At 37.5% G+C, this 27,769-nt stretch overlaps 1 protein-coding gene across 2 annotated transcripts in view; it reads right to left on the minus strand.

Annotated features, from left to right (window-relative positions):
* Window positions 1–27,769, minus strand: part of ACYP2 (acylphosphatase 2) — a 152,377-nt gene that overhangs the window by 33,393 nt on the left and 91,215 nt on the right. The gene's annotated exons all lie outside the window — the stretch shown is intronic.

The raw sequence follows: 27,769 nt of genomic DNA on the forward strand, positions 1-27,769 counted from the left end.
AAATGTCTTCATCTTTTACATGTGAATTTTTTCTTGTAATTCCTAATATATTTTGATTTCTTTTCAAGGACCTTTATTTTTTCCTTCACTACTTCCCATACAAAAGGTATGGTGTAGATTAGGAGTTAATAACTCAGAATAACAGACATGGGTTCAAATCCTGACTCAGTTGTGCGACTTCGGACAAATTACTTATTTGTAAGCCTCAGATACCTTTATCTATAAGGCGGAAATAATAATGCTTCATAGCATAGGGTAATTATGAGGTTTAAACCAGAGGGGATAATTCACGCAATGCATTTGGTGTGGTGCCTACTCGTAACGTTGTAAACTCCCAGGTAATGACGTACAAATATGGTACTTGAAACTCTATTCAAAATTTTAACTAGTAAGAAAAAAAGAAAAACTCACAATGTTAAAATGGTTCTTCTCTTTCTTTCAACACATTTGATAGATCAAATTTCTTTATAAGAGAGTCATTGCTTAACTGAAAAAGAGAAGTTCCCTTATTCTTCTGTGCTGTGTTTGCCTTTTTAAAGATGCCTTGACTCCTTTATAGAATGGAATTGTGTATAAATAAATATATATACTAAGTTTCCTTAATCACAGAACCTAAATGAATATTTTCATTTACTAAAATTGGAGAAAAGACAGAGAGAAAGACGCATTTACTTAATCCTGGCTTTATGACTTGAATAGTCCAACAACCTCATTTCAACTACTGAAGGCTGCAGAATGATCAAAAATCAAAATACACAACTATTTGATATAGTTCATATTTAAACTTTGAAAATGAAACTGAATCTCAGTTGAAAAGTTCAGGTAGGAAGGAAGGGGTATTTTGAAGGAATTAGATGTTGTTGCTTAGGCTCAGAGTAACTCTGCTTGGCAGATCGTCAAGGCTTTCCCTATCGTGTCTCAGGCAGTGTCAGTGACTGGCATGTAGGCTTTCTGTATGTGTGTTTTTTAAACACTCCTTGAAATCGGTTAAGTGTAATATGAGCATTACTTGGAATTTATTTGAATTTATTTGAATTTCAACAGCTACCAACAGATGTTCTTAGAATGAAAAGGCCCCAATTCCCAAATAGCACAGTATTTCAACTCTATTTTAGACTCTGAAATGAGAGCCGATTCCAGGAAGACGGCTCTGAACCTTTTTCCCAGCTGCAGAAATAACTCCTTTTGTTGCTCCTCTGACCTACACCAAGGGAAGCTGCTTGAAAAGATGTTCTTTTGCCAACAATCATTTACCATTGTAATGCACAAATGGAAAAATAAACTGTTACCTCCTCTTCAGAAAACCTGTTCTCACATCCCCAGAAATAGGTAGATAAATAAAGAAAACCAGAGAGTGCTTTTAATTCCATTCTCATCTTCCAGAATGATCTTAATATTTTTGTTACCTCAGCAAGCTTATAAAATGGGCATATCTACTAACAATTAAGTCACTATTAACCTTCTCCAAAATGAGTTAATTCATCCAAGGTTCTAGGACCGCCCCTCTCCCAATTCCTTGGGACTTTGCTCCATCGGCTAATTCTCACTTGCCTAAACCAATTCGCTCTGCCTCCCACTGGTTCTCATCCCCCACTTTAGGATGTACAAGCCCCTCTCATTGGAAAGTGAAAACCTCTAACCTGAATTCTCCTCTAGCTATTGCCCTATCTTATTTCTTCCCTTCACACCCAAGCTTCCGAAGCTGACAAATCCCTATTAAGTCAAATAGAAACTCTGACTTTGCTTTCAGACCCAAGAACAACAACTTTATTGGGTGCCTCTCTGTGCCAGGCACTCTTATAGGCCTTAAAAAATTTTTTTTCTTGATTAAATAATAAATGAATATTTCACGTTCATTATAACAAATCAAACAATACAGAAACAGACAAAGACAGCATCAATGCCTCCCTTGCCCAAGCTCCATATCTTAATTATCACAACCACCACAAAAGATAAGAATTATCAACCCTATTTTATAGATGAGAAAATTGAGGCTGAGAAAAGCTCAGAGTGTACCCTACAGTGTTTAAGAGGAAGACCTTTGGGGCCTGATTGCCTGAATTCACTTCTTGACTTTGCCATTTACTATGTGTCCATGAGCAAATTACTTATTATTTCTATACCTCAGTTTTCATATCTGTAAAATGGGGTTAATGAGAGTACCTAGTTCATAGGGTGTAGTGAGGATGTAATGCACCAAAACATAAAAAATATTGCTGTTTCTAAAGAAAAAAACAAGAAGAGAGATGATTTTAAAATGATAGCTGAGAAGAAAATACGAGGAATTAGAGCAAAACTCTTCACTATTTTGCCACTAGTGTCGAGTCAGAAAGAGCTTTTAAAGCAGCTGAAGAAATTTGCTCAAAAAATATGCTCTTATTGCAATGATGGCACCATCAACACACTTTGTTTAAGATCGCACTGTATTTTAAAAGATCCAATAATATTTCAATTTTTCATGATTAACTAAATTTTATTCATTTGATATAGTATCAATTTCATTATTTTCAGTAATTTAATCTCAGGCTAGAATGCTTATTATGTTTAACATTTAGATATTATGAACATATTTTACATGTTTTATACTATATTTTTAAGTTTCTGGGATGGTTTTGTGCACCCCTGGCTGATTTGGGTCACCCCTGCCACCTGGCTCTACCACCCTGGGATCAGTCTGCCAGGTCAGTACCATACACAGCCTTTGGCCTCTTGTAGTTTCATCAGGCACCATAATGTATATTTGCTTTTTATGAGCATCATATGAGTAGAAAATGATTAAATCATAACTATTAACTTTCCTAGGGTAAATCATTACCCACGCCCTGGTAACGCAAATATTTTCTCCCCACTTCTGTACATTTATATGCTATTTCTAAGAGGCAGTAGAGACGATTTTACAGAGCAGCTGTAAAGCTACTTGGTTAATCACTCAAAGCCTCTTTTTTACTATTCCTTTTGCAAACACAGCTTAATGGACTTTCTATGGGAAACAGAGGAAATTAACAAAGTATACATCTCTTTCTCTTGTCTACCAACATTCCTTTGAGTCTTAAGAAAGTAACGTATTGTATTAAGGCCCTCAACTTTCTACACTGGGTGGTCTAGTCCAAAGAAAAATAGTTCTATATGTTAAATCACTATACAAACACAGTTGTCTCAAGAATTTAAGTCAAGATTGGTAGGGCTTGGGTCATTTGCGCATGCCTGAATTAACCCCCGGGGCCAAGAGGATGGGGCATTCTGATCTGAAGTTGTGGGTCCCATAGTCCACCCAAGTACAGGGAGAGCTTGTTTGCTAGTTTAGGGAAGGCTGAAAAAAGTGATGCAGAGGGATGTTAGATGGGGAGACAAACGGAGGAGTGAGGGAAAGAGGCGCAAAAGCAACTTTTTGTGTTGTTTAATTTCAAAATTACAGAAATATATAAGGTAAAAAGTAAAAGTTATTCATCATCACCCTCAAGGCCTACCATCATTGACAGTTTGGTATATGTTCTTTTCATGCACAATAAATATAAGAGTTTGTGTGTTCATGTCTATATAATTATATGTATATGATATTTTTAACAAAAAAAATATGAAATCCACTTCATATGCTGTTCTAAAATTAGACATCCTTCTACACTACATATAGAGCCATCTCTTAAATACCCCATCATAGATATTTGTATTTTCTCCATTTTCATAGTTATAAACAACACTATAGTGAACTTATCTTTGAACATATTGCACAGTCTTGCCAACAATTCTATAGGATAAGTTGCAGAAATGAAATTGCTGAGACAAAGGGTAAACATATCACTATAAATTCTGAAATGGAAAATTGCCCTCTAGAAAGAAGTGCCAATTACACTCTCATCAATAATGCAAGAAAGCATTAAAATAATGCTACTCGATAAGCCTCTTTAAAACTTTTTAAGGTTTCCATATTAAAAGGGTTTTTGTAATTGTAAAATTCATGGAGATAACTACATAAGTTGGATTATATAGGAAAACTCTTAAAAAGAATAATAAAGGGGGACTAGATGTACCAGCTGTCAAAGTGTTTTATAAAGCCAAAAAAAGTCCAAATATTATCATATTGGAGTATGGCTAGACAAAGCATGAAAGAGAACGGAGAGTCCAGAGATAGACCCAAGTAAAAATGACAATTTATTGTATGATAAAGATGACATTTCAAACCAGTGAAATTAAAAAATAGATTGTTTAATAAATGATTTTCAGAGAACTGGCTGGCTACCTGGGGGGTAGAAAGTGCATCCATACCTAACACTGTTTACTAAATAAATTCTAGGCATATTAGATATTTAAATGGAAAAAATGAAACCACAAAATACTAGAGGAAACCATGGTTTAATTTGGTTTAGTTTTCTTGTAATTTCAAAGTGAAGCTGGCCTTTCTAAGTATAACATAGAAGTCAGAGCCATGAGTAAAAGGACTGGTCATTTCAATCATGTAAAAATCAACCTTATTTCATGAAAAAAATCACCATAAGTAAAGTCAAAACATGAACAAAAAACTGAGGAAAAAGATATTTTCAAATCACATCAGTGAAAAAGAGCTAATTTTCTAAATATATAAAATCAATAAGAGAAAGATTAACAACTCAGTACAAACATGGGCAAAGGAAATACAAATGACTTGAACATATGAAGAGATGCTCAGTTTCACTCATAAGAGAGAGATGCAAATTTAAAATACACAGAGATACCATTTTTCACCTATCAGATTGACAAAAATCAAAAACTGTAACAACACTGTTGGCAACGCTTCATGAAAATAGTCTCATACAATGTTGGGGACAGGCGGGGCTGGCCTAGGTGGAGGGCAGTTTGACAATATCTATAACAATTACAAATCTATCTACCTTTTGAGTCATTGATAACACTTCTGGGAATTTATTATACAAATATCCTCCCACACATGGGAAACAGCATAATTACAAGTTAAACATTACAATGTTGCTTGTCGTTAACAAAAGATTACAAACAATCTAGATTTTACCAACAGAAAACTAGATTAAATCTGATTTCCATACACTAGAATACTATGCAGCCTTAAAAGAGAATAAGGAGCATTCTGGGTGTTAAAGTGGAACAATCACCAAAATCTATCGACAAAAGAATAGAGCAAGTTTCAGAACAGAGTGGATTTTATATAAGCATACGTATAAAAATAAAGGTGAAAAGTGACAACGAAAGAAAAAAAACTGGCAACATTAGTTGCCTCTGGAAAGGGGAAGTGGGTAACTGGGGGACAGGAATGGAAGGGAGATTTTTGAAATTTAAAATTTTGAACCATGTAAATATTTCCTATTCAAAAATAAATAAAGTTAAACATTTTTTAAAAAGAATTTAAGAGGGATCTCTTTCAAAACAAGTAAGAATTTAACAACAATATTTGAAGAGTCAAAGGAAAATAAGAGAATATAATTCACAGGCTCTCTTCATCCATCTTATATTAAATTTATGTTTTAAAACATTATGGCTTTTCTGTTTCCCAGAGTATTTAAACACTTCACAATCCTATGATGTGCAGATTTGCGGCTAAATTCTAGCCTCCCCAAGAAGCCATCCTTTTTTCTTTACTCATTTTTCTTTTTTTTCTCTTTCCTTTTTTTTCCTCTCTCTTTCTCTCCCTCCCCCTTCCCTCTTTCTCTCCTTTCTTTTCTCTGTTTCTGCCTCTGGTTGACTAGAAATTTCAGACTTTGTATTAGCTCTCTTTATTCTCCCTTTTAAAAAAAAAAATTATGGCCAGAATGTTTCAAGCCGCAAGCTGAAACTGTATTTTGTTCTTTTCAATAGTTTCTAGTCCAGTCTTTAAGACACAAGCAGAATGGAAGACCTCAAAGGAAAATAACATTTCACACTGAACCCAAAGATTATCATCACGACTCACTTTCCAATTTTAAAAAACATATACATTCCCTATTTTTGATCAGGCTAATATATGCGTAACTTTCTTCTAGGCACTTAGAGAAAGAGAAAATAGTACACTGGAGGGTCTGTGACATTAAGTAATATGAAATTACTAAGAAGTCTGCCTTCCCACTGATTTTAGCTGGGGGTGGTGTTGCCATATAGTTAAGCTTGGCCCTAGAATACAGACTCATAATTATGAAACTTCTGTCATGAGTTTAGATCACCTATCGCCCTGCATTCTTGCTACACTCATGTCATTCCCCCTCGTTTCTCAAGGATTTTAGCTCTAGATTTTAGCTCCTAGCTCATTTTCACTTGTCTCTGGTCTTATCTTTCAGTGATGTCAATATACACATAGGTGATCCTTCCCATCCTGGTCTGTTGGTTCATTGACCTCTTCCCCTGCGATAACCTCGTTCTCAATCTGCCTCGTTAGAGCCCAACTTGGATGGATAAGTAGGATTCTATCTAAACCCCTGCAGGTAACCCTTAGACCACTGTCTCTCATCCTTCTCACTCACTCTCGTACTTGACCTCAGTGATCCTTCAATTCCCTGGGTCTTCCAACCCACTGATCAGACCACCCATTCACTGCCCCTCATCCCTATGCATCCTCTATTCCTCCAGCTTAAATTCTAAGATCAATTATTGTCATCACTCTTGCCCTTCTTGTTTCAGCTCTGCCTAAATCCTACTCTGCTTACTCATGCTGCACCTGTTAACTGAATGTAGCTGAAGAAAAATTCACAACCATGCTGATGTGCCTCACTTCAAATTCATGATCTTCATGCTGTTTGACAATCAGACCATATGTCATAGTCCAGTCACTCTTCTACTCTCTAGACAACTATTTCATACCTTCTTCTCTCTCCTCAGAATCCCACTGCTTCTTGCCTCATCCTCACTCTCACTTAATAATCTTGCTTTCTACTTTACTGAGAACAGTGAAGCAATCAGAAGAGAATTTCTGAGAGCCCACCATCACTTCTACCACTGACCAGCATATACACGCTAATAGTTTGTCTTCTTGCTGGTTCCCATAGGTGAACTTGTCATGCTCCTACCTAAACCCAACTCCTCCTCCTCCGCTTAGGCACTAGATGCCATCTTCTCTCACCTATTCGAGGACATCCCTCTAATCATTCTCCTTTCTCTCTCCTACATCAATTTTTGTTCCCTACTGAATCATTCACATCAGCAAGCAGACATACTTCTTTTTCTCCCATTTTATTTATTTATTTATTTAACTACTTTCTTCTCCACAAAGCCCCCAGTACAGAGTTGTATACTCTAGTTGCAGGTCCTTCTAGTTCTGCTATGTGGGACACCGCCTCAGCTTGGCTTGATGAGTGGTGCTAGGTCCGTGCCCAGGATCCGAACCAGCGAAACCCCGGGCCACTGAAGTGGAGAACACGAACAACTACTCGGCTGCCCCCTTTCTCCCATTTTAAAAACATTTTCTTTGACCTAATTTTTCCACCAGCAATCATCCCATTTCTTTGGAGCAAAACTCCTCAAGAGTCATGTATACTTACTCTTCTCACTTTCTCCCTTCCCGTTTTCTCTTAAACCCATTACAGCCAAGGGGGTCACCCTACCACTCCGCCAAAACTGTTCTTGTCAAGTGATAGCCCCATTCCCTTATATCTCTTTAGAGCAAATTCCTCAAAAGAACTGTCAATATTCACTGTCTCCAATTCCCTTTAAAATCAATTCCAACCCCCGCCACTCCACTGAGAGTGCCCTTATTGAGTCACTAGTCACTTTTCTGTTGTAAAATCCAATGGTCAATTCTCAGACCACATCTTTCTTGACCTATCAGCACTGTGTCACACAGTGGAACACTTTCCTTTAACACTTGGCTTCCAGCACATTGTACTCTCTCAGATTCCTTTCTACCTCACTGGTCTGTCCTTAGTTTCCTTTGCAGGTTCTTCCTCTTCTCCCTGACCTCGCAATTTTGGAGGCCCCAGGGCTCAGTCTATCCATACTCACACCCATGGTGATTTCATCCAGACCTCTGGCTTTAAATACCATGTATGCCAATTAGTCTCAAACATGTATCCCCATCTCAAACCTCTCCTGAGCTCCAACTCATAATGCCTAATTGGTATCACAACTCTGTTGTCCAACAGTCATCTCAAACTTAACATATCCAAAAGCAAACCTCTGATTTTCCTGCAAAGCTCTGCTCCATCACAACCTTCCCCATCTCTGCTTCTGGCAACTCCACCCTACTAGTTGCTCAGGTCAAAATCCATGGAGTCATCCTTGACTTCTCACTTTCTCTTATACCCCCTATCCAGTTCATCATGCTGGCTCTACCATCATACCATATCAACCATCCACCTTCATTCCTACCACCTGGTCTGAGAAAAATCTTTCACCTGGATTACTTTGACAGCCTCCTACATCTACCTTATATCTCTCTCTTATATCTACCATTGCCCCCACACAGTCTATTCTTCACACAGGAGCCAGAGAGATCTATGCAAAATACAAGTCATATTTTGAGTCCTCTGCTCAAAATTCTGTAGTGGTTTCCCATTTCACTTATAAATGGGAATAAATAAAACTTACAAAGCATAAAGAATATAAAGAATAAAAGCCAAATTTCTTACAGTACCATATAAGACCCTACTTGATCTGGCTTCCCTCATTCATTCTTCTCCAGTCATACTGATCTCCTTGTCATTCCTTGAACACCCTAGACATGCTCCTGTGTTAGGGCCTCTGCTTAGCTCTTCATTCCTGGAACGCACTTCTCCAAAATATTCACTTAGCTAATTCCCTCATCTTCTTTGAATCTTCGCCAAAATTTTACCTTTTCAATGAGGCTTCCTCTGACTACCCTATTTAAAAATACAACCTGCTCTCCACTCCCTACCCCTAGAACTCTCAATCCCCTTATACTCTACTCCACCTATCATTTTTTTCATAGCACTTATCACTTTCTAATACATTTTATTGTTTACTTGTTACTGTTATTATTTGTTGTCTTTCTCCTCTGCTAGAAAGTCCAAGAGGGGATAAATCTTTGTTCTGTTCACCAATATATCCTAGGGCCTACAACAGTGTCAAGCACAATACAGGTAAACAATAAATAATTGTTGAATGTTTAATAAATATAAGGAATAAATTATGTGTTCCTTGAAGGTATGGTAGTATTTGTCTCAAAACCAATTGAAACTCATACTATTTTTGTGGAAAGACTTTTATTTCACACTCTTGATTCATTTATTGTTTCTATGTCTAGTTAGGTTTTCTACTGCATTTCAGTCAGTGTTGATAAGTTACAGATTTCCATGAAGTCATACACTTCATCTAAGTTTGAAAACATTTTGGCATAAAGCTGTCCAACATGTTCTCTTATATTTCTTTAAATCACTACTGTGATGGTATTTTTCATTCCAGATATTGTTTACTTATTCTCTCTCTCCTTTTATTATTAGTCTTTGGTTAATACTCTCTATTGTTTTCATTCATTTCTCCTCTTATATTTATCATTACTTTTTCTCTACTTTCCTTGGCCTAACTCTGCTGGGCTTTTACACATTACTCAAGTTATACTCTGTGATCAGTGATACAGCGCTCATCACTATTTCCAGTTTCCTTCTCCTTCCAGGATCAGGAGAGGATGACAGTTCCTTGACCCCTTGAAGCTAGACAAGGCCATCTGACTAGCTCTGGCCAATGACATATGTAACTTTTGATGGAAACAAAAACCCATCTATGGGAAGAGGATGGTCTTTTCGATAAACAGTGCTTGATCAATTAGATATTCATATAGAAAAAACAATCTTGACTCCACCACACCATTCACAAAAACCAATTCCAGATGGACTGCAGATATAAACGTAAAAGATATCAGAGAGGCAAGATTTCTTAAACGGGGCACAAAAGTACCAATTTAAAGGGGAAGATGATAAATTGGAATATATTAAGATTAAAAACTTGTGTTCATCAAAAGGCATCATTAGGATAGGGAAAAAGCACTCACAGAAGGAGAAGATATTTGCAGTGCACATATATGAAAAAGGACTTGTATCTAGCATGTATAAGGGATTCCTAAAAGTCAACATGAACAAGATAGAATACCGAATAGAAAAAAGGGAAGACTCGGACACTTCACAAAAAGACGATATCCAGATGGCCGAAAACATGTGAAAAGGTTCTCAATTCGTGAGACATTAGGAAAATGCAAATTAAAACCACCATGTGATAACACCACACACCCGCCAGAACCGCAAAAATAGAAAAGCACAGGCCACAGAAATAGATTCTCGTGAAACTGATGGGTGGGTGTCAATACTGAAGGGTGAGTATCGCGAGACTGAAGGGTGGGTGTTGCGAGACTGAGGCGGCACTAGCGGCTGGTTTGCATGAGTGCATCTTCTATGAGGAAAGCAGACTTGAACGGCCCACTAGTCCGGCTGCTACCAACATGAGCATCTTGGGTGGGGTCTAGTGGATCCGTCTCCCCCAAAACCACAACCTCCCTACTCCCACCCATACGCGGGGAGACCAGGACCTAGACCAGTGCCAGCAGCTCTGAGAGGAAACCCAGGCGACATAGGTGATGGCAGAGACAGGTGAGGGCAGCTTGGAGATCCCTGCACTCCTACCGCCGCAGCTTCTAGAGGAAGGAGGTGCGGAGGTGTTAAAGTACATAACCAGTTTGGAGGTGAAGGAGCTCAGACACCCTAGCACGGACTGCAAGTTCTTCTTCTTTCGAAGAAATCCATGCTTCCGAAACAAGCTGATTGTCAAGGAATATGAGGTCAGATCCTCCGGCCAGGTGGTGTCTCTTTCCACTCCAATCATACGGCACCCGGGCCAAGAACCCCGGTCCTTTATTCATAGGAACCAAGATGACATCTGCAGCTTCTTCACCTGGTTTTCAGACCACAGCCTTCCAGAATCTGACAGGATTGCTGAGATTATCAAAGAGGACCTCTCGTCAAATCCACTGCAATACTATCTATTGCGTGAAGGGGCCCATAGAGCTAGACTTCACCAGATAAGGGAGCCAGTGGAGATCCCCAGGCCCTTTGGGTTCCAATCTGGTTAACCTTTGCCCTTGGGAATACTCCCACACAAGGTCCCCAGCCACCTCTGCTGGACCTGTTGCTTTGGCAACAGCATTGGGTATGCCTTTCACTTTTTTTCTGCTGAGATTTCTGCACCCTCCCTCCTCTGGACATTCAGTTCTCTCAACTTCAAGATTGAGACCTTCATGGCCATGTTACTCCACTTCCACATGGTCATCATGCTGCTCTGCCATTAACATCACCTGCTGCATGGCCATGGTTCACACTCTTCTAAACCAAACAGATGATGCTGTAGATTGCACTGCCTTTATCTGCACTGTTTGGACCCTATTGGTTTCCAGGGCCTCTGGTCTGGGAACTACCACCTGGATTTCTAGCTATGTTTGGGAGCCTGTTTTACTCACTCTGCTCTGCACATGGCCTGTGGACAATTGCTGGGCATTAATGAAGTCAAGGGGCAGCAGCAGTGGGTCACTTGATCGATGTGATTTATGCAACTCCATTGTTCTTCCTGCTCCTCTAGTCACCTGTTGCTGCCTGCTACTGGCTATGCCCATCTGCTTCGGCTGTTGCCTCCTGGGTGAACATTTTCCAGACCACTGTCAGCTCCAGTCTCTGGATTTTGGTAAAAAAGGATCTCCGGAACTGGAAATGGACCCAGGTTTCCTGTCACCACATAAAAGACCTTTCTCTTCCTCCCTTAAAAGACTTCAATTCGTTACTACCACCATCGCTCAGGAACCCTACTGACTGTCAGGCAAATTGTTGAGGTGACAAATTAGACCCTGTCTGCATGGCAAGGATAATAGTGGTGTCCTTACCAAGTAGCAGGCTTTCTCAGCCTCAACCAGTGGATTCAAATGCAATTTAGGTACTTTTGTTTGCCTCCCTTCTTCATCCCGAACATGATGAGGCCACGAGTGCCAGGGTGGGGTATACTTTTTCTTCTCTTCTGTATCTATCTCTCTTCTTCTCTGTCTGTCTCATATCTCTCATTTCTCCTCTCTCTCAAATTTCTTTTTTTAAAAAAAGTGGTAGCTCAGACACATCTGCAAAAGCAGACTTTTTAGTTTAACATGGCTTTCTTTATCACTTCCAGAGGCAGAGAGGTTGTCCTGTAAGGAAGACTACCAGAGTTCTTATTGCCCCCTCTGCTCTCTTCCCAGCCCCTCACCCCGCTTTAGCAACACCTAGAGGGTTTAAAGGAAGACAGATATAGATGAAATAAAAGGTGTTTTTTAGGTCAGAACGGATGGAAGAACTGAAGAGATTGTGGTGGGTGCCCTGAGTAGGGAAAACTGAACAAAAGGCCAGAGGTGGAAATGAGCCAGGGAAAAACTGGGCCTAGAACTAAGAGTGGGTTCACCAAGAGCTTACGAGGAAGGGATACTCACTCTGCCAGCGGTTAAGGGAGGAGAAGTACTTTTCTCAGGACTGGGGTGGGAGAATTGAAGGGGGTTGAAGTGTTAACTATGAGAAAGTTCTTTAAACAAACACAAGGAACGCAACTTTGGGTGTTTTCCCTCTTGTTTTCATGTGACCTTATTTATGTGGAATATTAACACTGTGCCCTTAGTTTTACTAGTATTTAGTAAAATCTAATTTCTTTCTGCTGACTGGGAAGATTCAGCTGTATAGATTTTCTTTTGCTTTCAACTGGGAACATTTGGAAGAATATCAATCTCATTCCTGTACAATATAGAGACTTATGCACATATTCATAACAGTTTTCAACTTGTTTCTGTTAAAACTATATCTTTAGAAATATAATTTGACTAACTTGTTCTTGTTAGACTCTGAAGGCTTTTGAAATTGTTGTCTCCATGGAAAAATAACGTACAAAAAATTTGTGGCTCTGATTGTCTTGACAATTTACCCGGGTAACAACTTAGTAATTGACATATCTCTTTCCCTAAACAGCAAAAATACTTGTGAGATTGCTCTGTAAAATTGGAAATGTACCACTGTAATATTTATATTTCTTTATATGCATGGTGGTAAAATAAAAGCATGTCACTCTGAAAAAACAAAATTAAAAAGATGGAAAATAACAAGGGTAGAAAAGTACACAGAAAAACCAGAATGCTCATATACTACTGGTGGAGAATAGCTTGGTACAAATGCTTTAGAAATTGTTTGGCAGTATCTATGCATACCCTCTGATCCATCTCTGGGAATATACCCAACAGAAATGCATACATATATTCACAAAGACATGCATAAAAGTTTTTATAACAGCACAATTCTAATAGTTAACACTGGGAACTGTCCCAATATCCATCACAAGTAGAAAAAAAAGTTTTTAAATATACACACAATGGAATACTATGAAAAATAAAGAACTATGCCTATAAGCAATAATATGAATGAATCGCACAAACTTGATGTTGGATAAAAAGAAGCCAAACATGAGTATATGCTATATAGTTCCATTTATATATGAAGTTTAAGAATAGATAAAACTAATCTATGGTGGTAGAAGTCAGAATGGTGATTACTACCAAGGAGAGTGAAGGGTCTGAGATGTTACCCTACTTACAAACTAACTAGCCTACCTAGTTAATGGGTACTGAGTCGGAAACAAAGGATCTTACAAAGGACAACTCAATAGCCAGTGTCAGTATTTGCACCAGCTTCTTGAGACCTAATTTCTAATTCCACAATATGAAGAAAGCCAGATGACAGCTGCACACATAGTGGGTTGCATTACAAGAGAGGAATTCTAAGGTTAGGGAACTTCAGTCTTTTATAATGGGAAGTAATAAGCATGCCCGCCCTTTGCTTTGAAGGGCGACATTATTATACTCAACAGTAAGTAAACCTGTTCTTTGCTCCCTAAGAGACACAGTCTCTACTTTTTCAAGGCTATAAGCAAACCTGACCTTTGCTCTGGAGGGAAGTACTATCTCTGTCTTCCAAGCCTTTTCACAGATATCCTTGAAAACATAATCTGAACAAAGACAGTGTCTCTGCTCACAAGATGTGCAGAAACATCAGAGACCCATGAGAATTGTCTCCCAACGGTTGAGGGTGGGGAGCGGGGTGGGGAGCTATTGACTGGAAGGGAGTCTGAGGGTGGATTTTGGAGGGCTGGTGATGTTCTGTGTCTTGATGTGGGTGCTGGATACATGAGTGTATTTGTGAAACTTCATTGAGTCGTACACTTGTAAAACACACTTTTCTATACGTATATTATACTTTAATAAAATATGCTTGCTTAAGAAAAAAAATTAAAAAGAAACCCAAAGTAAGCAAAGAAAAATAAAGCAACAAAAGTAAACAAAACCTTGCTATGTTTCTGAACCTCTAGGCTGGAAAATGATTAGCCAATTTAAAAGTATGTTTCAGATCTTTTTGAATAGGCTGTGAGTCCATACATGAGAATTCTAATAGGATCATTTACTATGCCGCATTCAAATGATAAAATCCATTCTCTAAGAATAAAAATGTTCAATTATCTTGGTACGGGCCATCAACTTTTAGTATTTATAGTGCTCCTGCTCATTTTATCAACTGACCTTTATCAGAGTTTTTCAGCCGTAAACATTTCATTAATCATGGCTTGTGATGGTTCATTTTCAAAGCTCAGTTCTTTCAGCCAAATAAATGTTAAGATCCACATATTACTTAGTGCTGTTGTTCAGCAAGGATGATGCTATTCTGAAGATTGGCTCCATCATATCCTTGCTTTTTATGATGATCTATATCAAAGTTTCATATGCTTTTTTTCCAGGCCTCCCTCTTTGAAGTGTAAATATTTCACTTGATAATTAAGAGATAAAAACTGAATTTTAAACCACACCTTTGGCACACAGAAGACTGCAGTATTAATAGGAACAAAACCTTCTGTTAAACTGTAATGAAATAATTTGGTTTGGCTTATTTGAGCAAAATCTTTCCACTTCTGTATATAACAAGGTCTTTGGGGATAATAAGGATAATCCAGTGTTGAAAATGCAGCAGGTTTGTTTTTTTACATAAAGGATATAAAAACAGTTAACAACGTATAAGATTAATTTATCGCCTCTGAAATATAAGGTAGATTTAATTAGGCTTTTACAATTCCTACTATCAATTCATATTGCACATTATAATTTTAAAAGACATCCATGCTGATGGCTTGCCCTGTATTTTCCAATGGCAAAATTTTTTCTTTGCTGTTGGTAGCTAGAAGCATAAGAGATGTAGCATACTTGGCTCTATGTAAGGGGATCCAAAATTCAAGTTTAGTCTGGCTTACCAGGATAGATGAGGATGGGAAAGGTGGTAGGTGGGATTTTCGAATTCACCATTAAACTAGAGTCTAGAGCACTAAACTAACAGTGCACTGAGTCACACGTTGGGGCCCCTGGGTTCCAGGGGACTCTGCCGTAAACTGTGGGCAAACCACTTAATTCCAGAGACAAAGTTTGCCTTATAACTTTAATAATAGATTTGAAACATTTCTTCTAAATCTGAAATTTCACTACCCCTTAAATATAAGCTTTCCACAAGGTTCTGTGGCCTCCCCCTGGCTTCCTTTCTCTATACTCTTCCCAGGAGAACTTAGCCACCGCCAGAGCGTCTGCCATCATCTTTGAGATAAGGTCTCTTAAACTGGAGTCTCCAACCCTTACTCCAGATCAGGGTCTGACATGTCCATTTGCACAATATTTCCAGAATTGTTCTCTTCCTTTCCATATCTATTTTCACGTCAACATCTCTTGTTTACGGGAAATCTCCAGACTGCCCTTCCTGAATCTGCTCTTTCTCTTCCCATAATTCACATTGTTGACAAAGAGATCAAATCCCTTTTGCAAATGCCATATTTATCCTTGTCAACACACCACTGTCTGCAGAAGCAAGTCCAAACACCCTACTAGAGCATTTGGGGTCAGCTACAACCAAGCCCCTGCCTAACATTCTTGCTGGAGTGCACTCACATGGGACTCCTTGCTTTCCTTAAGCAACCTGTTCATTGTCCTGCATCTCTGCCTTTCTTTGCTCTTGAGGTTCCCTCATCTTGGATTCTCTTCTCCATCTCCTTACCTATGGAAATCCTATCCTTCCTTCTAAATTCAATTCAAATGCCAACTCCTCTAAGTTACCTCCAAAACCCCCTACCTCCTATAGCATACACTTTGTAGCATTTATTCCATACAAATTTACGTTGAAGTTAGTTCTTTATGTATATTAGTAGTTTATATATGCCTTTGTCACTAAATTTTAAGTAATTCAAGGGCTGAGATCAAGTTTTAGTTATCTTTTCGTTCTGTGATGAATAGGAAACAGGTCCTGTCCTCAAGTAGCCTAGAGTCTAACGTAAGAAACACTGGGCAGTGTGAGAAATGCTGAATTAAGTGCAAGGACAGTGCACTACGGGACCACATAAGAGGAACATTTCCCCCAGCTGAGGGTTGGGGGTATCAGGGAGGGCTTATATTATTATAAGAGGAGGCTTTTAAGCTCCTTTCTAGACACCATACTAGATTGTAAGTTTCTTCAGAGTAGGGATCTAGCTTTTCATCTTTGTATCCCAAGGGCATAGTATTGTGTCTAGTACAAAAACAGACGCTCCAAAATTACTTAATGAATTTGTAAATAAAAGATGCCCAAGTCCTTTATAGCTCTGTGTACTGTATGAATCATATTAGTATTTTGTAGTACTTTTTTATTCTACTTATCACATGATCAATAAATAATAATTGGCTAATGAAAACCTAATTAAAAAGTTAATTTATTTTTAGGCTTGAGGTTTTAGATAAATGTTCATTGGCATGGCTGCCCAAATAATTCCTAAGAAAGAAGAACCAGGGCAGAGACCTCAGTCAAGTCCCTATAAGTATCTCAGTTCTAGTTCTCAGGAAGGAGGATAGGTGGATAAATGAGCTGTTTGCAATTATAGATCCAAATTGAATCAAAACTGTGATATTTGCTTCTTAATCTCTAAATTCATATAAGTCAAAAACAACAGGCTTTATTATAGCCCTTAACCATAGGCTGTACTAATAATAGCTCTCATTAACTAAGGCACTACATCATGGTACTTGGTGCTAAGCACTTTATGTGTATTACTCTTTTAATTCTCACACAACTCTACAAGGGATTCCTGTCCCCATTTTTCAGATGAAAGTGAAACTCAGTTGAAATTATGTTGCTTATGTCCAGTCACTCAGTCAGGCAGCGGTAAAGCCAAGATTCAAACCCAAGGCTGACCCCAGAGTCTGACAACTATATATGGACAGAAACACTATCTTTTGCTTTGCAGTAGAAAATTATTAATTAAAATAATTTGCCAAATGGTTTAGATTTTTCCCATTTGTATACAGATTCTCTTGGCATATAAAACATTTACTAATTTTGATGTTTATTAATGAACATTATGACCCAAAAGATAAGTGTAAAATCATCAGTAATAATAATATGCAATTATTTTTTCCTTTAAAGATTGTAAACATATTATAACCTAATTTCTTTTGAGATCTGAATACCACTCACAAATGAATATAAGATACAGTGGTATTTATGACACATCTACTATTGGTTCAAGTCACTTTGCTAAAGGTACCATCACAGCTGAAGCATGTTTTCAGGTGCTCACTGGTTCCAACAAGCTTTCTGCTTTAATTCCAGAGGTAACCAGCAGCATTTGGAAGACAATGCACTTTATCCAGAAAGACCAAATAGCAGAGGTCTTTTGGGGTGGGAAAAAGATTATGTAACTGTCTAGAAATCTTTGATAAACTTGGCTCCTCAGCAGTGGCAGGCTGGGGGAAGAATGCACAGCCAAGCAGCACACGTGAGGTACCAGAAATGTGATGGAAGGAGAAGCATAAAATGGAAAAATCTCAAGGAGAAAGCACAGTGGAAGAGAAAAATAGACATAAGAGAAATTTTCAATGAGAGTTTTATATACCCAAAAGAACATTGGTGTGAGACCTAAGAGATAGTGATTTTTAGTTCCAGCTTGTTTTCTAATCTAATTTTGGGACTTCTGGAGGGGATTGCAATCTCCCCGTGGTTGGAATTTATTATTCATATGGGAGAGAAGTGGACTAGAAAGTCTTAAGTTTCCTTTTAGAGCTTTGATCATATCATGCTAGGGAGGCTGCAGATATATACCCTTGGGGCTTTACTGTCATTTAGAAATATGGTTAAACTCAATAAAGTAGAAATATATAGATACCTTCTTAACTTGATAAAATATACCTTGGTCCCAAAGTGACCATTGTGCTTACTGAGGCAACAGTAGAAGCATTCCCAGTAAAGTCAGGAACAAAGGAGGATGCTTACTTGTCACCAATGGTACTTAACAGTCCTGGATGTTAGACAATACAATTAATAAGAGAAAGAAACTAGAGGTACCAAAATTTAGAGAAGGAAATAAAACTATCACAATTTGTTATGGAAAACCTGAGATATTCAACTGAAAAAGTACTGTAAGCAAAAAGAAAATCTAGTAAGAATTACTATATAGATATCAATAAATTTCAGATGAAAAAACGTAGCAAGTTAGAAGATGAAATGGGAGAAGACTCCATTTACAGCAGTTAAAGATGAAATATCTAAGACAGAAAAAAAATATTAGAAATGTATGAGATTTATGAATACAATTTTAAAGCATTCCTGAAGGACACAAATAAAGACTTGTAGAAAGGGGATGGCATACCAAGTTCTTAGATAAGAAGTCTCAACCTCCAGGTTGTCAGTTCTTCCTAAGCTAATTTAGAAATTTATTGTAGTTATAATAACAAGTCCAAAAATTGAGGAGTGGAGGAGAGAATTAGACAAGCAAATTCTATTACATATTAAAGAATAAACAGAACAAGAATTACAAGGAAACCTCCAAAAAAAAAAAAAAAGAAAGAAAGAAAGAAATGAGGGGGACCACTCCTAACACTTATTATAGAATAGTCTAAACCTATAATAATTAAAAGTGTAGTCCTGACACAAGAATAGACAGGTGAATCAATGGAATGGAACAGGAATTCTACATCTAGACCCCCAATGCATGCAGAACTTGATGTATGATAAACACGGCATCTGAAATAAGCGAGGAAAAGATGGACAACTCAAAAAACTGTCTTTACACAACTGGAGAGATATTCTTAATAAAATTAAGTTGGATTCATGCCTCATGCCGTACCCCAGAAAAATTCCAAAGGAGCAAAGATTTAAATTAAAAAAATGAAATCATAAAAATACTACAAGAATACAAGGGAGAATATTAACTTGGAGTGAGAAGGCCTTTCTGTTATTTAAAATCTGGGGGCATAAAGGAAAAGATGGATAAATACAACTACATGAAATTTTTTAAAAATCGACATGGTAAAAAAAATTCCATAAGAAAATCAAAAGAAAAATGCCAAACTCGGAAAATATAAATTCATATCAAGCAAATCCTCAGAATGGTAAGAAAAGAGGTATACCAAAAGAGTTGCAATCATTGATCCAGGGATTTGCCAAAGAAGGACGCTAACTTCAGATTATATATTCACTTTACCTAAAGTGCCAAGTATATGTTTATTCTGTCAAATATAATCCTATTTTCCATTTTAATGGAGGAAATCAATAACCACAACACCACTAGGGCAAAATGAGTAAGACAAGCCTGCAATTGTCTCACAGGACATCAGTGACGGGCAAGGTCACCTCAGGATTACTAAATTCTGGGAGGATATTCTATTTACCATATCATTTCTACCTTGCTTGATGCTGTGTTGTAATTGCTGCAAACGGTAGTGACTACACTATGAAAGTCATTTCTATAGTGGTGTGCGTGGGTTTGCACAGATTAACTCAACTGTTAAGCATATGGCAAACTTGCTGTTACTTTTACGAAGCATGAAATGTAGTCATGGTGTCTGCACTTATATTAGGCCTGTTATAAATACATAGCTAACTTCTCCCATATACTATTATTTCATCTGAAATATTTTCATATTCTTAACAGCAAGACATTTGATGGATAAATCTGTTACTATTAGAATATGGTTTTTCTCTTAAACAAAAACTTCATTTGATCATTCAAGAGAAGAATATGATTACCTCTGCTTCTCCTGACATACATAAATCTCTATCTCATAGAGGAAAAGAAAATAAAACCATAAAACATCTTTACAATCTCTTCCACTCTTTGACTTCAGATAGAAACAACACAACAATATCAGAGGTTTCAATTAAAAGAAGTTTGAGGGAAGGCCCAGGGTTATTTCACCTTGAGTCTTTTCAGTGAATTTTTTCAAGTTAAGCCCACCTCCTGAGCTCCTGAGTACATACTTCAAAATACATGTTGTTAGTAGAAGCTTTCTTTTTTAGGTTCAATATCACACAAAGCAGCTGGAAATTTTAGAACAGTCCAAGAACATACTGTGTAATAAGATTGCTATTTCCATGGAAATTTGGATAACAGTCAGCTGGCATATATTATAGTTTCCCAAGACATGCCTAAATTAGAGATTAATTCAGTTTATAATAATTGAATTGACTTAATTAAAAAATGTTTTTCATTACTTGTCATTCACAGGCATTTGGGGAGGAGATGGGGTGCTCCACCCTGGTACTCCTTGCTGTAAAGGTGAAAATAATATACTCTTTGGACCATGTCAATGACATTTCTCTCCAGCTAGCCAGAGGAATAGAAAAGAACACAAATAAAGGCTGCCAGATTAAAAATGAAGACTTTCCCAAGAAAAAAATGGTACAAAACCTCTTTACCTCAATGAGAACAGAGATTCATCCCTTTAGCCTAAACACTTTCTTGCTAGAATTACTAAAATAAAATAAAGATCTGAGTTACATGTCAAAGGTGAAATGGACCTCGTTTTGCAGCTTAAGCCACTGAAGCCAGAAAAACATACTCCAGGTCAGGCTGTTAGATAACAGAAGCCCTAGGTCCAGCCCCAGGTCTTCTGACTCCCACATCACTGTGTTCCTCACCCCATCTGGTGAAGAGCTGCTCATCTCATCAGAGAGTTGCTGGTCTCACTTGGACCCTTTGTGACATAAGCCTCAGTCTTGGAAATTTTAACTTGTCACAGGTATGATAATCGGCAAGGGATGCTGCAATGACACAGTTCTGAGGACCAATAAAAATGGGAAAACTAAAAGTTGGAGAATGAGAGCATCATTCACGTCTTTACGTATGATTCAGGAGTGCTGATTAGAAATAACCTTTTCAAGTTATTAGTCAGAAAAAGAAACATCTCTAGAGTGGAGAAGAAGAATGAGTTCTCTAGTCACATAAGTTTGGAGTGTTTCATTTGGAAAAAGGCAATTTTCTTATTTGATTCTCTGCTTGCCAAGAAGGTTTCAGTACACATGCAGACTGATTCCTGAATGAGGTGTGTTTTCCGCTATAAATTAATAAGCTGACATCTAGTTTATTCATCATTCTCTTCTGAGTTAAGGGATTCTGACTTCATTCCTCACCTAAAATCTAGTTCCTAAAATGCAACACTGAGATCGTGGTGACGTTCCCTCCTCTATCCCCAGCACCCTGGGGGCACTGTCAGTTCTACCCACCTTCATTACAGTAACCCAGATCCCTCTCAATCACATACTTGGTCCAGTGGGAGGAACATGCCTTTCATTTCATTCTGAGAAGAAATTCCCACCTCAAATTACGGAACTCTCAGCCTCTGGACCACGGGAGTTACACCTCCTTCTAGGGAACACTCTTAATTTTTAATTGGTGACTATATGTATGATTTTTTTCATAAATACTTTAAATTTAAGGATTATTTTTAAAGAACTTAGGTTTCGCAAGAGAAGAATTCTATAATTCTATAAATAAAGAAATTCATATGTAAATATATGACATTTAGAAATATTTATCGATTTCTTCTTCCCTTTTCCACCATGAAAATAGCAAGCTTGGCTTTTTGGTGAACCATGACTGAGCCTCTCTATTTAGAGTTTGTCTGCCATACTGCCTTCCTAGGTCACCATGCGTGGTAAAGGAGATTTAGATTAAATTTTAGTTCAGCTGCAATAATGCTGTGTCCTTTATAACCTTGGTGGCTTAAACAACCCCTGGAGTTTCTTAGTCATTATGAGCTCAGTATTTCTAACAGGGACATATGGCACAGCCTCAAATACTCCCCTAATTCATATCAGATGCGAACAACCCCATCTCAGGGGTGAGGAATGGGGCACTGGATGCTTTTCTCCTTCACCTTTCCAGGAAGCATTTCTCAACACTGTTAGCTTCATTCCAGTCTAAGAATGTATATGGGCAATGAAGGGAGGCTTTGAGTTGCTGACTTTGTGACTTCCAATTTTGTTTTGAAGCTAGCTCAGTTTGTTTTAAGCTGACTAAAAGGGCAAGACAGAGGCCATTCTTGCTCTCCTTATAAGCAGTGAATGTCACAGCATGGCATCTTTCTTTCAGGATTCCTTCGAGACATTCCTAGAAAAGCAACCCAGTCCATGAAGATCAGGAAAGCATGCTGACCTCAGGCAAACTAGCAAAATACTGTGGGCGCCAGTGAGGTAAAAACCTTACTATTAGGGAGGCCAAGTCTCTCCAGCCAAGTAGCTTTGACCTACACCATAGATTCTTTCTGAGTAGCTATAATGACAGCACATTGTACGTAGGTCTAGGCATTATAGGTGGATTTATGATTTATTTAGGGAAAGAAATTTACAAAAGACATTTAGAAGGTCAGAATTAGGTTTTCTTGCCCACAAAAAATGATGTATTCATCTGAGTCCCCAAATAACTACACAATAAATAGATATCCCTACAAACTGTGAAAGAAATAGGGCAAGTGGTACCCAGGCATGGGCCAATTTAGCCTTTGTACTTATAAGGATTCACAATTTTTTTAAAAAGTAATTTAATAAATTTTTATGTGCAATCACAATATTTTCACACTATGAAAAACACTTGCATCGTGAATGTACATATTCATTAATTTACTGGAAAATAATGCACCTTATTTCATAGGTGCTTATTTGGTAGAGCTGAATTGTGTACCCCCAAAATTCATATGGTAAAGCCCTAACTCCAGTGTGATGGTATTTGGAGATGGGGCCTTTAGGAGATAACTGAGTTTAGTTGAGGTCATGAGCATGGAGCCCTCATGATGGGATTAGTGCCCTTATCAGAAGAGGAAAGAGACACCAGAGCTCTCTCTCTGTCAAGAGCAGACGCAGCAAGAAGGCAGCCATCTGCAAGCCAGGAGGAGGGCCCTCACTGGAACCTCACCATGCTGGCATCCAGATCTCAGATTTCTAGCCTCCAGACCTGTAAGAAAATAAATCTCAGGCTGGCTCCATGGCAGGGTGGTTAAGCTCAGCATGCTCCTCTTCAACGGCCCAAGTTCCTAGGTTCGGATCCCAGGTGCAGACCTACACCACTTGTCAGCCATGCTGTGACAGTGACCAACATACAAATCAGAGGAAGATTGGTACAGATGTTAGCTCAGCAATAATCTTCCTCAAGCACAAAAAAAAAAAGAGGAAGATTGACAACAGATGTTAGCTCAGGGCTAATCTTCCTCAGCAAAAAAGAAGAAAAGAAAAGAAAAGAAATCTTTGTTGTTTAAGCCACCCAGTCAATGGTATTTTGTTATGGCAGTCCAAGCTGACTAACACAGTAGGTTTAATTTTTTATCTTTTTTTTTTATTAAGGTTATGAAAGTTAACATCCTTGTGAAATTGCAGTTGTACATCATTATTAGTCATGTTGTAGGTACACCACTTCACCCCTAGTGCCCTCCCCCCACCCCCCTTTCCCCTGGCAACCACCGATCAGTTCTCTTTGTCCATATGATAACTACCACCTATGAGTGGAGTCATACAGAGTTCATCTTTCTCTGTCTGGCTTATTTCTAGGTTTAATATTTTAAAAATTAAAATTAAATGTCTTAAAAAATTTGTGGAGCTCATGTCTAAACTAAATGATGAAATGCCAGTTAATTTAATAAAAGCAGTATTTTTGAACATATTAACATTTCATTTAGCTATTTCAGTAACAATGATGGATAGAACTATGATCAATGATGCTATCTTTACATACAAAAGACAAAATATAAATAAAAATTAAAAGCCTTGCTTAGCTTATTTCTCTCTGTCTGCTTTCTTCACTTTCTATAGAGAACTCTATCTTCTTAGATGCATTATCTATTAATCATTCTCCCCATAAATATTTATTGAGCACCTACTCTGCTTCGGGCATTATTCCAGGGGTTGGGATATAGTTGTCAGCAAAAAAAAGTCTCTTCTCTCATGGAGTTTATACTCTAATGGAGGGAGACAGAGAATAAGTAAATAAATATTAAATATATAATGTGTCATATTGTAATAAGTGTTATGAAGAAACATAAACCAGGTAAGGAGTCAAAGTACACTGTGGGGAGGAGGGGCCTGGGTAATCATTTTGATCATGGGAAGCCTCTATGATTAAACCACATTTGAGCAGAGACCTGAATCGTGCAAGGGAACGAATCTTGGACATATGTGGAAAACTGTGTTCCAGGTTAATGAAACGATATTTTCAAAAGCCCTGAGGCAGGAGCATGCTTGGCTTGTTAGAAAACCAGCAAGGTAGTTAGACACAAGTAAGTGAACAAGACAGAGTGTGGCAGGGGATGGGGTCAAATAACTTGCCAGAGGTCAATTCACGTATACCCAGAAACAGTGAGAAGGTACCCAGAAGGGAGGCAAGAGAGAATGACAAAGGAGCAATATTGGAGAAGATAACAGCTGAGACTTTCCCCACAAATCAACAAAAGCCACCTAAAAGAAGATAAAGGAAAGCACACCCTGGCACGTCATAGTAGAAATGTTGAAAATCACAGTTAAAGAGAAGATATGAAAAGAAAACTGAAAAAAAGATGAACTTTAAAGGAACAAATATTTGTTAGAAGACAGAAGCCAGCTGACTTCTCAAAACAATCAAGAAAAAACAGAAGAAAATGGAATGGTACCTTCAAAATGCTGACAATATAATGGTAAACCTAGAATTCCGTACCAGTGAAATTAGCCCTCAGTAATGAAGAGAAAAACATACATTTTTCAGGGGGTAAATGTAGAGAATTTTTCACTAACAGTTTAAAGAAAATAATAAAGGGTGTATTCAGCTCCCAAATGCAAGCTCAAAGAGGCAGGAAAAATAAAGAACGATGAAAAGGAGAAACGTGGATAAATCCAAATGAATTTTAACTGAATATAGCAACAGATATAATAATATATTAGGGGATTTTAAGTATATATAAAATGAAAATACATGGCAACAATAGCATATCAACTATATTTGTTTCAGACAAAGGAGACTTTAAGGCAACAACCATTACTACAAATAGGCATACTTCAAAATGATAAAAGTTTAAGTTCTTTAGTAAAAGATAACAATTCTACATGTTATGCACCTAATAACTTAGCCCGAGATTATATATTATAAGAAATATTGACAAAATAGAGAAATAAAAAAATCATAGATTTTAACATACCTCTCTCAGGTACAGCAGACAAATTAATTTATAAGGATATACAACATTTAAACAACACAATTTACATATTTGACCTAATAGTTACACATACCACACTGTACCCCCAAACTGCAGAATACACATTGCTTTCAAATTTGCATGGATCATTATAAAAATCAACCACATGTGAAAGCAAATTCCAACAAATTGAATTCGTACAAAGTAAATTTTTTGACCACAAAGGAGTTAGACTAGAAATCAATGACAGGGGCCAGCCCAGTGGCCGAGTGGTTAAGTTCACGTACTCTGCTGCAGCAGCCCAGGGTTTTGCCGGTTTGGGTCCTGGGCACTGACATGGCACCGCACATCAGGCCACACTGAGGCGGTGTCCCACATAGGACAAGCAGAGCCACACACAGCTAGGACATACAACTAAGTGCTAAGGGGCTTTGGGGAGAAGAGGAAGGAAAGAAAAACAAAGATTGGCAACAGATGTTAGCTCAGTTGCCAATCTTCAAAAATAAAAAAAATCAATAACAAAAATAAGCTTAGAAAATCCATACAGCTTGTAAACTAAGAAATATAATTCCCAATAAGCCATGGGTCAAAGAAGAAATTGCAATAGAAAGTAAAACGTCTTTTGAAGTGAATGTTCATGAAAATTTATGATGCATTAAATCTATTTTAAGAGGAAAATTTATGTCCCCAAACACATGTATAAGAGAAGAAGAAAAGCTGAAAGGCAATGAGCTAAACATCCATAACAAACAAGTCATATAAAAAACAACTTAAATCTAAAAATAAAAAGATGGAAATAAAAAGTAAGAACCGCAACAAGCAAAATAGGAAAACATACAACAGAAGATCAGCAAAGATAAAAGTTGATTCTTTAAAAAGACAAATAAGTTTTAACTCCTCCTCCCCCAGTGGAGAATAATGAAGAAATACAGAGAGTAAACTTAAATAACCAATATCAGAAATAAAAGAGGAGATATCATTACAGATCCCACAGATATTTAAAACTAAGAGAATATTATGAACAACTTTACATCGATAAATTGTGCATTTATAAAAAAAATCATCAACCTTCATGCCTATTATGCACATTACTGTGTGGCTGTTATAGTCAATTAAAAAAAGTCAAGAAAACATACATCTTACAAAAACTGACAGCACAAGAAGAAACAAAATGTGAACAATTCTGTATCTATTTTAAAATCAAATCAATAATTAAAAATTTTCCCACAAAGAAAACTCTAGGTCCATTTGGTTTCACTGGTTGATTCAAACCGAATACTTAAGGAAAATATAACATCTATCTTACACAAATTCTCCCAGAGGATAGAAAAGAAGAGAATAGAAAACACCCTGCAGATCATTGATGAGGCCAGCATAACCTTGATACCAAAGTATGACAAGGGCATTAGTAGAAAGAAAAATTATAGCCCAACTGCATTTACAAATATAGATGCAAAAATCCTAAGCAGAATCTTAGATTAAATGAATACAGAAATATGTAAGAAAGAGAGCTAATACGTTATGACTAAGTTGGGTTTATTTCAGAAATGGACAGTTATTTTAACATTCAAAAATTCAATCAGTAATACAACTAATCTATAGTGACAGAAAACAGATCAGTGATTGCCTGGGGGCCTGTGTGGAGGGGTGGGTGTGAGGGAAGGGACAGAGAGGAGCAGGCGGAAACTTTTGAAGGACAGTGGTAAATATGTTCATTATTTTGATTTCAGTAATGGTTTCACAGGTATATAAATACATGAAAAATGATCAAACTATATACTACAAATATGTGCAGTTTATTGTATGCTATTATACCTCATTAAAGTTGTTTTAAAAATTGATTAGTAGAATTTATCACATTAATAAAGAATCCACATGATCATCTCAACAGATTTAGAAAAGACTTTTGATAAAAGTCAACTTCCACTCACGATTTTAAATATCTTAGCCAACTATGAAGGTAATTTCCTTAAACTGATAAAGAATATGTTTAAAAAAAAAAAAACCTATAGCAAAAAATCATAATTCAAGGTAAAACGTTGAAAGCTTTCCATGTGAGACTGGGAACAAGACAAAGATGTCTTCCCAGTACCACTTCACCTCCTGCTCCACTATGCCTCTCTATGATTTGGGTGACATTGACCAAACCTCAGGTCTTGGTTTGAACTAAGCAGTTTAACACCATTCCTCTTGTCCAGTGATTGGTTAAGGGAAGGGCAGGGATAAGCCAGTCAATGCACTCCGGGCCCCTGTTCCCAGTGATTGTGTCAAAGGCAACACAAAAGATCTAAGTTAGACTAGTCAAAACAAGCCAAGGGTTTCGTCTGGAAGAATAGAAGCTCTCTATTCCTATGGAGAGTGTAATGT

Source organism: Equus caballus, chromosome 15 (assembly GCF_041296265.1).
Source record: "Equus caballus isolate H_3958 breed thoroughbred chromosome 15, TB-T2T, whole genome shotgun sequence".
NCBI lineage: Eukaryota > Metazoa > Chordata > Mammalia > Perissodactyla > Equidae > Equus > Equus caballus.